Here is a 15,364-nt window from a genome sequence, read left to right on the forward strand (position 1 = left end):
AGGAAGCACACATCTTCCACTGCAGCACTAGAGCACCTGTGAGCTTGCTTTGTGTTTCCTGCTCTGTAGTACAGGCTGTAGGTGGGTGTTTGTGCCTCCCTTCCTTCCAGGGAGAAGGAGAGAGAGACCTTTTGAAAAGGTCTGCAGCAGCACTGTAGAGCAACTATGTGGTGGTGGAAAAGCACAGTGTTCCAGATGCGGTCTGAATGCCAAATAGAGGATGGTAATTTCTTCCCCCCTCTCCTTGCCATGCTCCTGCTGACAGGGTGCTGTTAGACTTCATCACTGGCTCAGGCTTACTCCAGCTGTCCCCCAGGACCCCAGGACCTTCTCTGCAGAGCTGCATCCTGCACAGAGTGAGTCTGTCCCAGATACTTTTTGTCCTGGCTGAATTTCATGAGGTTCTTGTCATACCATTCCTTCAGCCTGAGTCCCTCTGAGTGGCAGCTCTACCCTTGGCCATACTGGCTCTCCCACTAATTTGCTGTCATCCACAAACCTGATGAAAGGGCACTCTGTCACCTCCTCTAGGCATTCCTACAGACATTAAGCAGGTCAAGTCCCAGGATAGATCCCTACAGTACTGCACTTCTTACTGGGCTCCTGAGAGTACATCCCTTTAACTGCTGGCCTCTGAGTCCTATCATCCACTTTTTTACCCATGTGGCTGTCCATCTATCTAGCCCACAATGTGTTAAGTTGGATACAAGACAGTAGATGGTGTCAAAAGCTTTGCAAAAGTCAAGGTAAATAATATCCTCTGTTCTTTCTCAGCTACAAATCCAGTCATTTTACTATAGAAAGCAATCAGGTTGGTGAGGCACACTGGCTGTTCCTGATCACTGTCCCCTTCCTGTGCTCAGAAAAGTGTTCCAAGAGAGCATGGATTTCCACATGGACTGCAGTGAGGCCAATCAGCTAACAGTTTCTCTTTGGGCTTTTCTTTTCAAGAGTCACTGGAGAACACTCCAATGTTGTGGAGACTCCAGTCTCCACTATCTTTCAAAGATAAAAATGCAGTGAAACCAGACAGATCCCTCAACAGCTTGGATACAGCTCTGTTGAGCCCATGAATGTTTACGGGTCAAATTCTCCCATGTAATCCATTACTTGATCAACTTGTTGCTGGCAGCTCTCCTCCATGAATTCTAAGCACAGAGATGTGTGATACCTTGATGATATGCCTGAGGCAACAGTGGCTCTGGGTGCCACAACCTCATCTGTTTCTGTTGCCAGAATATTTGTCCCATTCAGGAATAAGACCATGTTTCCTGTTTTCAGTCTCTTACTCTTGAAATTGTGGCAGAAGCCCTTCTTGTTGCCCTTTCAATTCATTTGAAAGGTTCATTTGCAAATCTTAAATACAGCTTTGACCTCAGAAAATATTTGATTTCTTTGGATATTTCCAGCAGCTCCTTCATCAGCCCAGAAACCTGAGTTACCTCCCCTGCTCACGGAAATGTACAGATCTGAATGTCCTCCATAAGCTGCAGCATAAATTGTACTCTTCTATATCTGTCCAAAGGCAGCTGCTTTGTTCTGCTTTGTCAGGGAAACTGTTAATAATTTAATAATGAAAGGGAACTAATGAGGCCTATGGATTTGAGCCTCATGCTCCGATTATCCAGTGTCTAATGAAGTGTGAATTTTGACTGAAGCTTTTTCCACCCTGAGGGGAAAAAGCCACTCTCATCCATGTGGATTCTCCTGTGACTAATGAAGGGTGAGCTCACACTGCAGCTTTTGCTGTACAGGGAGTACAGGTAAGGTTACTGTTCTCTGCATAGGCCTAGTTTCATGACACTTACGAAAACATGTAATTCTGGAAATATCTACCCTTTTAATTCAGATTTGACCAGTGGGTTTGGGAATTACTAGGAAGAATGGACATACTCACAAAGGCTGGTCCAAAGTCATTGTTTAAGCCTCAAGCATTTTGAAGCATCCAAACATTTTCTTGCACTACTTTGCATTTCAAACACGCCTTTGGAAGGGTGCAAAATTATTTACATTAACTATTAGCCTAATTTTTGAAACAGGTGAACCATAATGATTCATCTTTTAAAGAACATATCCTTTCTCTAGACTAACAATTTCACACTTGTTTATACACTCCATACTTTTGACAGATGGCTTACACTTTTTGTATCTTATCTAAAACAAGGTTATTTCTAATGTCAGCCAGTAGGTATTCTGTAAAAACCAATATTATCTACCATTTTCTTACTGTAGTAGATTATGCTTGGATTTAGCAAGGAGGAATGTCGTCTGGTCTGATCTGGACGCATGTATGCCATGAGCAATCCCTCAAATAGATGCATGATGCTGTTGCTGTCACCTTCTCTAGACAAATACATTCAGGCTAATGACTGACAAGTGAGGTGTGTTTTGCTGTGACACAGCTATCCTGTATTAGCTGTCCTGTTTTATAACTGACGTGGGGACGGAGGCATGACACTTTTATTGCAGAGTAAACCAGGCGAGGCCAACCAAAAGCAGCAGCACAGGGCTGACCTCCCCTAGCAAGCTCGCTGCAGCTTGCGTGATTTTACAGGCACGTAGCTATCACATTCGTTACGTTTTCACTGTAAAAAAAAACTTTCACAAAATCAAAACAAGGCCCTGTGCCACTGAAGACAAAGCCCAGTGTGACTGTATAGATGACAGGAGATTTACATTACCTTGTCGGGGGAATGGTATTGGTCTCACCCCAGAAGTATGTGATCTAGTGTAAACAGCGATAAAGCTGCCTGAAAATATGCAATTCCATTCCACTACAGACTGTCAGACTCCTTCCAGTCCCTGTTGTCTCCACTTAAGTGCAGCATGTATTCTTGACCATCTTCTTGGTCTCACACATACTCATCTACAGAGATGCATCCCATTGAGTAAAAGAGCTGTTGTATTGCACAAGCGACCCTCAGTATCTCAAAATGTTATGCTGCAGATTTTCTTTTTCTTCCTGAAAATGTATCCTTTTCCACCCAACTGTTCTCCCACATAAGCAAACATGTGGAAAAGTTTAGTGCACCTCAGTGCAATATTCTGTGTCACAGTGCAATAGATGATAATGTGATTTCTAGCTGATATAAAAAAGTCCTTTATGCCAAAATATTTTGCAAAGGAAGACTCAGTGGCACTGAACTGAATCATCATTTGGTGTTTGCGAGATGTGCCTTCTTCAACATGCCAATGAAAAGCAAATGGAAATACATAATTACTATTAACTGGAAATAAGTAATTATTAGTAACTAGAGATGGAATCTAGATTTAAGTTTTACAGTACAATAAGCATCAGGCATCACCTGATCAGCATCAGCAGGCTCAGAAACCCGAGTGGTGCATATCACACCTTTCTGCGAACTCAGGCTTAAGAAATCAGTGATAATCAGGCAGACACAGGTGATGGGCTGGTTATTGCAATCTCCTGCATCAAATCCATCTTGTAAATTCAGCAATCAGTTGTGTTTTACTGGTGCCTGAATGGTGTAAGAGTGGAGAATCAAGCCTGATTGGAGAGTGGAGAATTCAGACCATGGAGTGGTCTAAATTGTCGCCAAATCATGAAATTATCATTCTTGTAGGAGGCAGCGATCAGACTAAACATATCCTGAAATCTTCGTGCATTTTTTATTTCCCTTTTAAAATACAAAATCATTATGTCCTTTGTATTACATGTGATCACACTCTTTCAGTTTAGTCATTCCCTGCGCTGTATTTTCTGGCTTAGTGTGTTCACAAAGATTGGTTTCAAGCTAAGAAATTCCAGGTTAATTCAATAGCCTCTGCTCTACATAAATTATTAACTAAAGAATGATATCTAAATTTTGTCAAAGCATGGGAAAAAATGAAAAGCATTTCTCAAACATTTTCTTAAAATTTGACTTGGCTGTATAATGGACTATTGTATTCTGTCTCCATATATCTTGACTGGGCATTTCTACTGGGAAAAAAAAAGGGCACTTTTCAAAGTGCCACTTTCAAGTCTTTTAATTCCTTGGCTATTCAAAGGTTTTCCTTCCTTGATCTTCAGAGGAAATTCTTGCATTATCTCTGATGCTCCGAGCAACCGCTTCGCTCATCCCTTCTTAGCACCTGCTCAGAGCGAACGCTTCTGTAGCGCAACCACTCGAGGCCCTTCCCTCGCCTTCACTACCCGGGTAGGAGTGCAGGGATAAACTGTGCTCTGCCAGGTGTACGTGTACGGGGACACTCCGAAACCCCCGCCAGGCTCGTTCCTCGGCCTGTTTTCTCCTACTAGCTTCGGTGTCATCCTTTACTTTCACTCTCCCTGCCCCCAGACGACCTCCACCATCCAGCGTGCTCCCAGCCTTCCCACCACAGGGGAATCCAACAGCAGCGTGCCTCGCTGCCCTCACACCATCGCTACCCAGGCCAGCTGCCCAGGCACAAGGGGCACCAATGCCAGCTCGGGGAGGTGGCGGAGTCACCGTCCCTGGAGGTGTTTAAGGAAAGACTGGACGGGCCACTCAGTGCCATGGTCTCGTTAACGCGGCGGCGTTGGTCGCGGGTTGGACTCGATGATCTCAAAAGTCTTTTTCAATCGAATTGATCCCGTGCTCGCTATACTCTCATCTTTACGCTATTATTTCTACCCAGGAATCACAGGTGTGGCCCTTTCACGACTTTACGCAGCACCCCAGCCCAGCGTCCCCTCCAGGGGGACAGGGGGCCGCCAACTCGCCGCCAAGCAGGTGGCGGACGCGCGGGCTTCTTCACCCTCTCCTCAGACCTTCAGCGCTTCACCCTCTGCTCTTATTTTTCCCAAGTCTAAGGCGAATTGCTCAGGACCTCCATGAAACCCAAGCCCAGGGTGCACCGAACCGGGAGGTCCCGCCGCCCATCCGCTCCGCTCTGCTCCCCTCAGGCGCCCCGTCCCCTGCCCACCCCCCTGCCGCCATTGGCCCCCGCCGTGACTGCGCTTGGCGCGCGGCCTCCCCTCCCCGCCGCGCGGCGCAGGCGCGGCTGCGCGCGGGCGTGCGTTGGCCCCGCCCCGCCTCTCGCGGCCCCGCGCGAGCCGCGGCCGTTGTTGTCAGTCGCGGCTCGGAGGCGCAGCAGGGACGGCCGTAGCGCCGGGTCCCGTCCGAGCGCAGCGCGGGCGAGGGGCGCGACCCGCCGCAGCCCCACCGGCCTTCCCCGCTGGGCTCTTGGACCCTCTCCGTCTCCTCCTCTGTCCCTCCTTCCCTCCCCGCCGAGCTCCCCGTCCCCGCTGCCGCTCCTGAGGGCAGTCTCAGCGGGCGCTGCCCATGCAGGGGGCGGCGCGGGGCGCGGCGCCCCGAGGAGACGCCGCCGCTGCAGCCGCTGCGGGCAGTAAGTTGCCGGCGGGGTTGGGCCGCGTTCGGCTCGGGCTGGGCCGGTGGGGTGTGGTGGGTTCCTTCCTCCCCCTCCCTGCGCCTTCCCGTTCCTCCCGGAGCTGGCCGAGCCCAATGGCGGCCTCGGCCCAGAGGGAGGAGGAGGCGGTGAGGGGACGTTTTCCCGGCCGCCGCCGAAGGTCGGTGTGTCGGTGCCGGCGGGGCTGGAGGGGAGGGCTTGGGGAAGGGAGGGGAGAAGCGGTTGTTCCTGCGGGCACGGCGGACTCCCGGAATGCGGGTGCTCCTGCGGGGACGATGGGTTCCCCGGACGCGGCTGTTCCTGCGGGGACAGCGGGCTCCCGGGGATGCGGGTGTTCCTGCGGGGAGCCTGCCGTGCCCCCGGCGCGACGGAGTGTCCGTGCGGCGCGGCCCCGTGTGACCGCGGTGACAGCCGGCCCCGCGCGTGTGACCGGAGTGACACCGGTGCCTCCGCCACTCCCCCGCTGCTGCTGCCCGCGCCGGCTCCGCCGCGTATGTTCTGTTGCCGGGAAGGGGAAAAAAAATAAACAAGCGAGGGGAGAGCCCCGCGGTCCAGCCGCAGGTGCGTTTTAGGGGAATGACGGTGCATCTCGCCCCTCGGAATCCGGTGCGTAGCCAACAGGTTTGCCTTCGTCTCCTTGTGCCCAGGGCTGGAGCGTGCCCCTCCTGACAGAGCCTCGTTCTTTGTCAGTACGTGCCTTGCTGCTGTCAGTACACTTACTACGTTGAATTCACTGGCTAGGGATTAGTATAGAAATTGGTAGAATAACTAGCAAGGTCCTGCACAGAGGTCTTTGTGCTTATTGTCGGGTGACTTTCGGCATTCATGCTTAAATTAATGGAAAATGACTTTTAAAGACAGTTGATGTGCAGTCTTGGTAATAGTTGAAGGACAGATACGTGTGGTTGGTTTTGTTTTGTTCGGTTTTTTTTGTTTTGTTTTTTTTTTAAGTAGACTGAGTAAAGTGTTGGAGAACATCCACTAGGGCAAAACCCCCTATATTGGCTAGAGGATGGTTGGTGATAAAAGTAACCTATTTTCAGGTTGGATATTTTTATTGGTAAGAGATGCTAATATACCTGTGAAGGAGAAACCTTTATGTGGGATACATGCTTTGTGTTTTTGCTTATTCATAGATGCTTTCTTATTGATCATCTCACTTCCAGGAGCTTGTTATGAGTAGATGAGGGCAAAGCAGTGGTTTCTTTGGTGGTACCATTACAGTTACTGGAGCAACTGAACTGTATTGTATGGTTTTCAGCCATCTAGCATGAATGAAGTGCATGCAAATATGCTTACGCCTGCCCTCTGTAGTGCAGTCACTACTTAGTCATATCTGCTGCTTTTTTGGAGTTGTTTATTATAGATATATTTAGATCTTCAGGCTCTGGGGAAGGACCAGTTTGACTAATCTCTGCAAAGTGAAATCTGTATAGAAGTGTTTACTAGCAGATGTTTTTTGTGTTAGAATTCAGCATTTCTTTCAAGGCATTCACCATTAAGAACTGGCTTAAGGATTGGTGGGATTTTTTTTGGCAGACATATCACAGAAAGTGGGAAATTGGCTTGTGGTTGTTTTTGTACTATTGCTGATCCTTAGAAGGAATCTGAAACAAGAACTGACAATCATTGCCAAACAGTGCAATCAAATTTTACCTTATTAAATATGTCAAAATGTTTACTTACACTAATATCTGCCCCTTTTACTTCTAGTGCATACAACATCCAGATTAGAAGACTTAATCATAAAAGCTAAGGAGGAGAAAGTCCCGTCTCTTATTTCTCCTGAATATCCTAAATGACCAGAAAAGTGGTAGAATGATGACATGGTTCTTTCAAGTGATTGGAAAGAGAAGCTAACCTGACTGCTGGGGCTTTGCCTGGTGGGCAAGGTAGCATCTAAGCACATTCATCTGGCTCTTTTCAGAGATCCACATCAGAAGTTTTAATGAAATGCAGGGAAAAGGAAGAATTGCATCTTAAGAGTACTTACTGTGTAATGGTTTTTGTTTTCATTTTACACAATTGAGAAGCAAGAAAGTTCAGTTTGAGTGCTGGACACTCTACAGGTTTCTGCTGTCCCTTGAATCATCCTGCTATGAGAACTGATACTGCCGTGTGTTGTGGGTGGTTGCACTGTAATAAATAGTCTGCTGATTATTTTAAAGAAATAGCATGTTAAGGGTGTGCATGCTAATGTGCTACTGCAGATCTTATTTTACTTGCAGTGGTCATCTTATGTGCTGTTCTGACCAGCCTGGTCTCTTCTAACTGCCTTCCAATCATGCTTGAATAATTCTTTTGCAGTCTGCACCTTCAGTGTTATCATTGTCCCTTTTATCCCACTGGCAACTGTAATACCAAAGTAGCACCTTTGTCTTTGGCCTGCCTTGCTTTCAAGGGCACAGTATCCTAGTGCAGCCAGGTTTTTTTCCTCACAGTGTGTCTCTTGTGAAATAATACACTTCCTTTTTTGGATTTTCAAAATTGCATTGAAATGGTAAAGCTGTAAAACTTATTGGTGAACTTCGGTCCATTCCTACTTAGTAGTGTTTTCTGATTATGTCTTGAAATAAGAAACCAATAAAACATGGTTCAGATCAGAGGTATAGGGCTGAACTGCAGTTTATGATGAATATAGTAATATTAAATTGCACAAGCTCTTAATTTTAGTAGCCTGTGAGGTTCTGCCTGTCTTCTGTGTCACGTTATTTTTAAGCGCTTAACTGAAATGCTACAGCTGCTATAATAATGTAAAGTACCTGTTGTTTTTATACACATAACAGTATTATGTAAGAGCTTAAGAGGATTTGAAAAAAAACGTATATTCCCTTACAATTCCAGGATAACTCACCCTGGCAGAGTTCTAGTACACATAAGTTGATTGAGTCACCAATGTTAAGAACTTAATGAGAAATAATTATACTTGCAAAATATAAAACAGAGCATGTTCACTTTCTGAAAGGCTGAATCCTTCCATTTATAGTGATCTTCTACAACAGTGCTGGGACACAGTTGTTCCACTGTATTTGACAGCCTGTTTTCTTTTCTTTATGTATCATTGTGTGTTTTTCTGCAGCAGTCTCCTGTCTAGTTACTGGTTCGACTTTACTTGAGAGATGATAGCCTAGACTTTTATAATCTTAGTTTATGTTAAAGCATGGCAAATTTCAGATGTCTGGCTGTTCCTGACTAATTTAGGATGCTATAAAGGAGAATAAAGTATTGAAACTGAGTAACTGTAGGTTGGAGTCAATCTATTTGTCAAGATTTAAGCAGTTTGTATCCTAGGTGGAAAACATCAGTCTCATAGCAGCAACTTAATTCAGTACTTGAATTTTATATTACCAGTTGTATTGCTAAACAAAGGAAACTATCTGACATTTGACATTGAAGATACTAAGAAATTTAATAGAAATTATTTTTCCTTGTAATAGGTACTAAGAGTATGCACACATATTTGCATCTGAATACTTGAGTCTGAGATGGCATGTGATGCTTTCACACCCGTTGATAAAGAAAAACACGTTTGTGGTTGTGAATTTACACAACAAAGATGTAGGTGTTAAAGTAGCACTAACATTGAAATGTTATGCCACACTGAAGTGTTCATTGATTAATGACGGAATGTTTAGAGCTCCTGTTAATGGTTTTGGCTGGCATGCCTGGCATGACAAAATATGTGGTAATGTTAATAAATGGTCTTTTGAAAAAGGTGAAGCAATTCTGAGAGTTCATGAACATGGAGTAGATGAAGCAGCGTCTCTATTAGAATTAAGTTTGATGGAGAAATCTGAGTTACCTGCTTTCTGCAAAGTTCCTGCAGCAACTTTCCTAGATAAAAAGATTTAATGTCCTGTCTAAAAGATGGCGATACCATTGTGAATCACCTGATATGCAAAATATTTTTGCATCAGTTTCATATTCCTAGTTATTCTGGGGGAAGAAAAAAGAAGGACAAAAGGAAAATAGGATGGGATTTAGAATATTGAAAGTCAAGTGTAATTTTGGGCTAGGGAGTCAAACTACCATGTGTTATCTCTCTTGCTTATACAGTTGCTGACTGAAATACCAGATCTTGATTGGTTAAAGGTATGAATGTCTGTAACCAAGATATCCATGCTAATTTTCTGTAGTTAAGGAAAATGTTTCTGTGAGTGGGAACTGCAAAACATGAGAATTTCAGTTCATTAAATTCAAAAATTAAATTAATTTTTCTGTATATTATGACATCACAGGGTCTGAATAAAGTTTTATAACTGATGTACAGATAAAAAAAAGTACTAGCAGATATCACAAAACTTGGAGCAAGTCCCTTTAGAATATGTTATCACATACTACTATGAAGCAGATAATTTATGAGATGTGGCTATTGAGGAAGATCTAGTATTTTTCTATACAATAATACTTCAGGAGCAGCTTTGGAGCTTAAGTGCTGTATTGCTGAAGCCTTTGTTATGTGAACAGGGTATTGTCTCTCTTGCTTTTTTTTTCTTTAAAAATTAAAGGCTACATGCTGGTCTTTGAGAGAAGGCATAAGAGGAAAACAGATGCAACATGAGATTAATTGCTTTTGGAGCTGTGGCTGGTATGAGGACTTTAAACGGTGTAAAGCTATTGCTGAGTTCTTAAATCCACGGGGCAGCTTGTATTTGTCTTGTGTAATATCTCCTCTTAGAAATGGAAAGTACCTTGTGAACTGCATCAAATTATCAGCAAGGTTGTGAAAGTACTTTGGGCTTTTAACATATTTCACAATTGGAACCAGTGCCAGTAACTACTGGTGATGGTTCTGTCAGTGGATCATAGTTCCATCAGTCTTAGTGCATCTGTCCTCTTAATAGCTTTGGTGTCCAGTCTGTAATCATAATCTTGCTGTTACTGCTACTGTTTTATTATCGCTTTCCAATCTGTACATCAGCACAGTCTGTATTTTTTCTCATTCACCTGCTTGGAAAGTAAAAGGAAATACTTATTCTTGATTTTCAAAGCAGAGGCCTTGAAGGACCAGTTCAGATCCAATGGCTTCTTTAAGTTGTCTGTATTGAGGGTGATTCTCACAGAGATACCATCAGGTGGAGTTTCTACAACACAGTTCTAAAATTTTAGTTTGCTCTTTGCTAGTGTTCTGGAGACCACTCACCACAGCTTAGCTATGTGAAAGAGGAAAGCTTAAGTTGTCTATGCTTGATGTGACTGCAATAATCTTTGAGAAAGCAATCTGTAGATCTCAAAGTTTGGGAATTTCTTATGCAAGAAATAAATGTGTTCTTTAATTGATGATATCCTCAATCATGTATTGTATCTTTTACATTTTCTTTTTCTCATGCATTGGATCTGCCTCGAAGTGTATTGCTCTTAGAAGTCAGGTCATGCAGGCTCTCATCATTTTCTGTTACAAAATGCTGTTAGTAATCATATCTTCTCAAATCTATAATAGCACTACCCTTCCCATCCTCCAGCATTTTGTTGGTCCATGAGCAATGTTTTACCAAGTTTATTGACCTGCCAAATATTTCTGCTGCTGGCCGTTCACTGAATAATGGGCCTTAGAATTGAAGAGTTCTTGTTGGCATCTTGCTTTTACTTCAGTTCTAAGAGGAGTTAAGGATAGACATCACCAGCTCTAATGCCTGCAATACATTCTAGAATAATGAAACACTGAGATTTGTTCTAAACTATGTTTAGAATGGCAAAACTTCATCAGCAATTGGCACCTCTTATATCTTTTCAAAGCAAAATTCTGTAGACTGTTTAAAACTAAGGACTACAGTTGAATTTCGCAGATTAATTCTTCTTTTTATGTTTGTAACACAGCATTACTTGATAACTCTTCATAATGATCTTCATCATTTTAGGGGTAGCCAATGCTGAATAGTAGAGAGGTTTGCTGATATGTCTTGACATTTCAGTAACACAGTATGGGCTGGATACGGACATTGAGGCCTAATAGGAAAATGAAAGAAGCACATGTACACCTTGAAAAATATCTCCTGTAGTGTTTTATTGTGGAACTCACTGGGAACAGGATAGTTTATAGGGTTTGTCATCAGTGAAAGGGAAGATATGTGTGGATGCTGTGGTGCAGCCACATAAAGTTGAAAATAAAGCTTTAGAGGGCATTGCATATAAAAGGGCTGAGTTGTAACACAGCTGCCTCTGTGAATTGTGCCTTCCGCTGCCCCCCAAAAATACTGCATGTACAACATGTTTGGATGTAGGTCAGGTGTAGACTACCATGATTTCTTTGAGTATCTTTGAATGGTAGTTGTGAAGACTTAGGCCATAGGAAGGTGGAGGAGGAAGGCCTCTGCTGGATCGTGATACCTGTGTATGCAAACAGGAGAATTCACCTTCCTGGGATCCTGACTCCCATATTGAGTCTTGAGTATTCAAGAAATACTGGGTACTAGGAGCTCAAGAAGTTTGAAATATACTTGGAGGAGTTGAATAATTATAAGTTTTCGGGCATGTGATATGCATTGAGCAGATGTGTTCTTTATGTCACTCTTGCAGTGCCTTTTACCCGTTTCTGGTGTGTTGGTGCTCCCTTATACCAAAAGAAAGGAGATAAAGAGCCCTCTGGATGAAAGCAGATTGACACATCAGTGAAGTGTCAATAACAGTAACAGTGCAAGTAGTTGCTCATATAGTAACAGGATAGACTGTGTCTAAAGCTTCATGGATTAGCTTGTAAAGATAATTTATATTAGGATGGCAGATAAAAATTGGGGGGAAATATTGGAAAAAATACGAAAAATTATATTTGCAGTTTGTTTACTGTGTCCTTCAGTTTGCTCTTGGATTCTGATGATTTGTACAAATTCTTTTCAGGGTGAAAAAAAATTGCTTCTGAATCTCCACATTCTGTTTATGTCAAATTTTGGATTTAGTGTTTCTAGGAACACTAGCAACATAAGTCTTACTTTCAACATACAATTATGTAGTAAATAAATAATTGGTATAGATGCTGTTACTTAACTGAGACAAAAGAGAGCAAAAGGAGAAGCAGGGTAAAACTTTTTTAATCTATCTGGTGGATGTGTATAATGTGTGCATCCACTGAACTACTCATTCTAAAGCTCCTGTTACAGAAAATAAAAGCGTGTGCTTTTAAGAAATGATTCATTTGATCTATTTGGTTATCTGCTTTAGGGCACAATTTGTTTTATCACAGACTCTTTATCTGTGTTGACTGAATCTCCATTTATTGAGAAGGGAGACGGGAATGGTTAGCTGTTTGTGGATGGACGAGTCCCCGGGAAGATTACTTCAGCTTTTGTCAGTTAGACTGATAATGCAGGGAAGTCTTTGCATTGATAGTTTTTCAGCATTTTGTTTAAATGAGACCTTGAAGCTTCATTTTCTTAAGTAAGCTAATACATGCATATGGGTAAGATGAGCTAGGCTGGTCTTACATGCAGTGTGTAATCTAATGAAACTTTTTGAATAGGGTGAATTGCTTAAAGAAAAAACTAGTGTCTCTGAAGCATGCTCCTTTTTCTAAACAGATCTATTCATCCATCTTTTAAAGATGGTTGAATCACAGTACTGTTGTTAAGCTTCTTAATAGGTTGCATGTGATATTACAAAACAGCTCCTGCAGATCTCCATTGGGGTCTGTTTGCAGTGTTTTGTGGGATAGGTATATGAGCTTCTGTGGAAAGAAGGATCTGTTCTGAGTTTATTTACTGGTAAATGTCTACATTGCATAAAATGAGTATTGGGGGCGTAGCTGAGTTCTGGTATAATTAGGGGAAAATGCATTTTTAGAACCATAATTGGGCACATGGATTAAACGCTGCTAATGGTTACTTAACTCACCAACTAGAAAAACCAAATTCTAGTGCTGAAAAATGAACTTAGCAGGGATTTAACATAATGTGAATGAAAAGACAGGTAAATATTTTCTGTGATATAACTGTCTCTTAAATGCTTTTTCTCAGGCTGGCATTTGGATTGCTGCTAATATGTGGCTGGTGGAAATTTTGCTTGTTGTCTGCTTTAGCCTCTAGTTCCTTCATTTGGTGAAAATGTTCAAGAGGTCACATTGTAAACTGCATCACCAAAACGATCCATCATTAAAAGTAATCCTATTTTGTAGGGTCATGGCAAAACTAGAGCTTTGAATGGTTTCATCTGTAGTCAGCCCCAGAAGTTTTACTGTTGTAACTAAGGAGACAGCAACAAAGGGTCTCAAAGAGGTTCCAGCTTGAAAGTTATGAACTTTAAGTGCTCTTAGTGGATCCATAAGTGCTGTCAAAATTCTACTTTCTTACTCTTGAGAGAAACTGAGAAAAGGAAACTGTTCTGAAATGTATTGGTATGGTAACTGCGCTCCTTTAGATAGCATATTTTAATTGTAACCAAGGCTGGTATCTATATACACTATGACATGTTTGCATCCACTTCCTGCTACTGAACAGTTCTAAATTTTGGCATGTTCAAACCATATGTTGCATCTGAGATCCTTGTATTTAGCTGTGGGAGCTTCATCTTAACCACAGAGTTAAGGGTTAGTTGGTCTGCTATTGTGGACAATAACTTATTGAGACTAAGTTAAACTGTTAATGAATCTGCATTAATTTTCTTAAAGCTAATGGGACTGCAGTATCAGTAAATGTAGTTTAGCTTCCATTTCTGTAAGCTCTTATCCTGTTGATTACTCTCTGATATATTTCTCCATTGCTTAAGCATAACTGGTTTTTGCTAGAATTCTGTTGACACGTTGATGTTTATATATATTCTGTGATTTAGAGTTAAATCACTTATAGAGCTTGTACAATGATGACTGAGAATGTGCCAAGTGAAGAAAGTAATGAGCATAAATTTTTCCTTACTGCTGAGTGTTGCAGTTAAATTCAGTCAAGTTGTCTATAACTTGTGTGCTCCAGTTTTCCTCTAATTTCTTTAATCTAGAAGCAGTTAGGAGTCAGATTAGGATGCTGTGGAGACAACAGTACTGTAAAGCATGTTTGTGTGGGTTTGTTTTTTTTGTTGTTGGGGTTTTCTTAAACACTGGCAATCCATTTAGGAGTGAGACTCTGGAGTCACACAAGCATATGGGGCACAGCTGATTAATATATCCCCTCTTGCTTCATACAGGGTAAGAGTAGGTGGTTTATGTGTGTATATGGACCATTTTTCATTAGTCTTCATTTTGGGGTTAGGTCAGTATGATGGAACATTATACGACTGTAAAGTAATGCTTGAAAACATTGTCAGTGCACAGTAATAGTGAAAAAACCCTCAAATTGGCCTAAGAAGGTAGAATAGAACAAACCAGAAAATGAGTAGAGAGGGGTGAGAGGAATGCTAAAGCCTGTGGAATAACCTCTGCAGAAGGATTAATAGACTAGGATTAGAACAAAATTGAGCTGAAGTGAGGAAGGGAGGAAACTAATTCTGTGAGTTGCTTGAGGCAAGGTAAATGGAGTATGATTGTTCTTGTTTGGGAACAGACCCGGTGAATGAGAAAATGCACAAATTATCAGGAGATTAAAAACAAACAATAGGAAGTGGTTCTTCTCACAGCACATAGTTAAACTATCCAGCTCTGCTGCAGAATGTTCTTGATGCTAAAAGTTCACGTGCTTTAATCAAGTACCTGCCCAGTTTCACAGAGAGGGGTGGGGTGGAATCCATCAAGTGCTATTAAACACAAACCCACTGCTCTCAGATGTAAAGAAATTTTTGAATCTCTGAAAGATAAGGAGAGTTTTATTGTTTATTGTTGTATTTTCCATTGTATTATGTTGTTCCCTATGCATTTTGTAATAGTTTCTGCCAGGTAGGAGATTGTTTGGCGTGGGCATTTAGTTTAATGTAGCATGCTTTAATTAAGTTTTGTGCTTTTTTGAATAAGGATGGGATGATGTTACATGGGAATGGTAGGGGAAACTCTGTAAGATGAACAGCATAGGAAGTGTTGGGAAACATATGCCAACAATCTTCTAGTGGAGTGGTTTTTGAAAGAGCATGTGAAGCATAGTGCTTAGTAGCAGAATGAAAG

At 42.3% G+C, this 15,364-nt stretch overlaps 1 protein-coding gene across 1 annotated transcript in view; it reads left to right on the top strand.

Moving 5' to 3' along the window:
- The first annotated feature begins 5,055 nt into the window (after positions 1-5,055).
- SNRK (SNF related kinase) overlaps positions 5,056-15,364 on the top strand; it is a 39,871-nt gene continuing 29,562 nt past the window's right edge. The window contains exon 1 of the mRNA XM_005518984.3: positions 5,056-5,331. The gene's annotated coding sequence lies outside the window, so the exon portion shown is untranslated. The remainder of the gene's footprint in view (positions 5,332-15,364) is intronic.

The sequence above is a fragment of the Pseudopodoces humilis genome, chromosome 1 (assembly GCF_049639895.1).
Source record: "Pseudopodoces humilis isolate 2021_Gansu_Grassland_sample_001 chromosome 1, ASM4963989v1, whole genome shotgun sequence".
NCBI lineage: Eukaryota > Metazoa > Chordata > Aves > Passeriformes > Paridae > Pseudopodoces > Pseudopodoces humilis.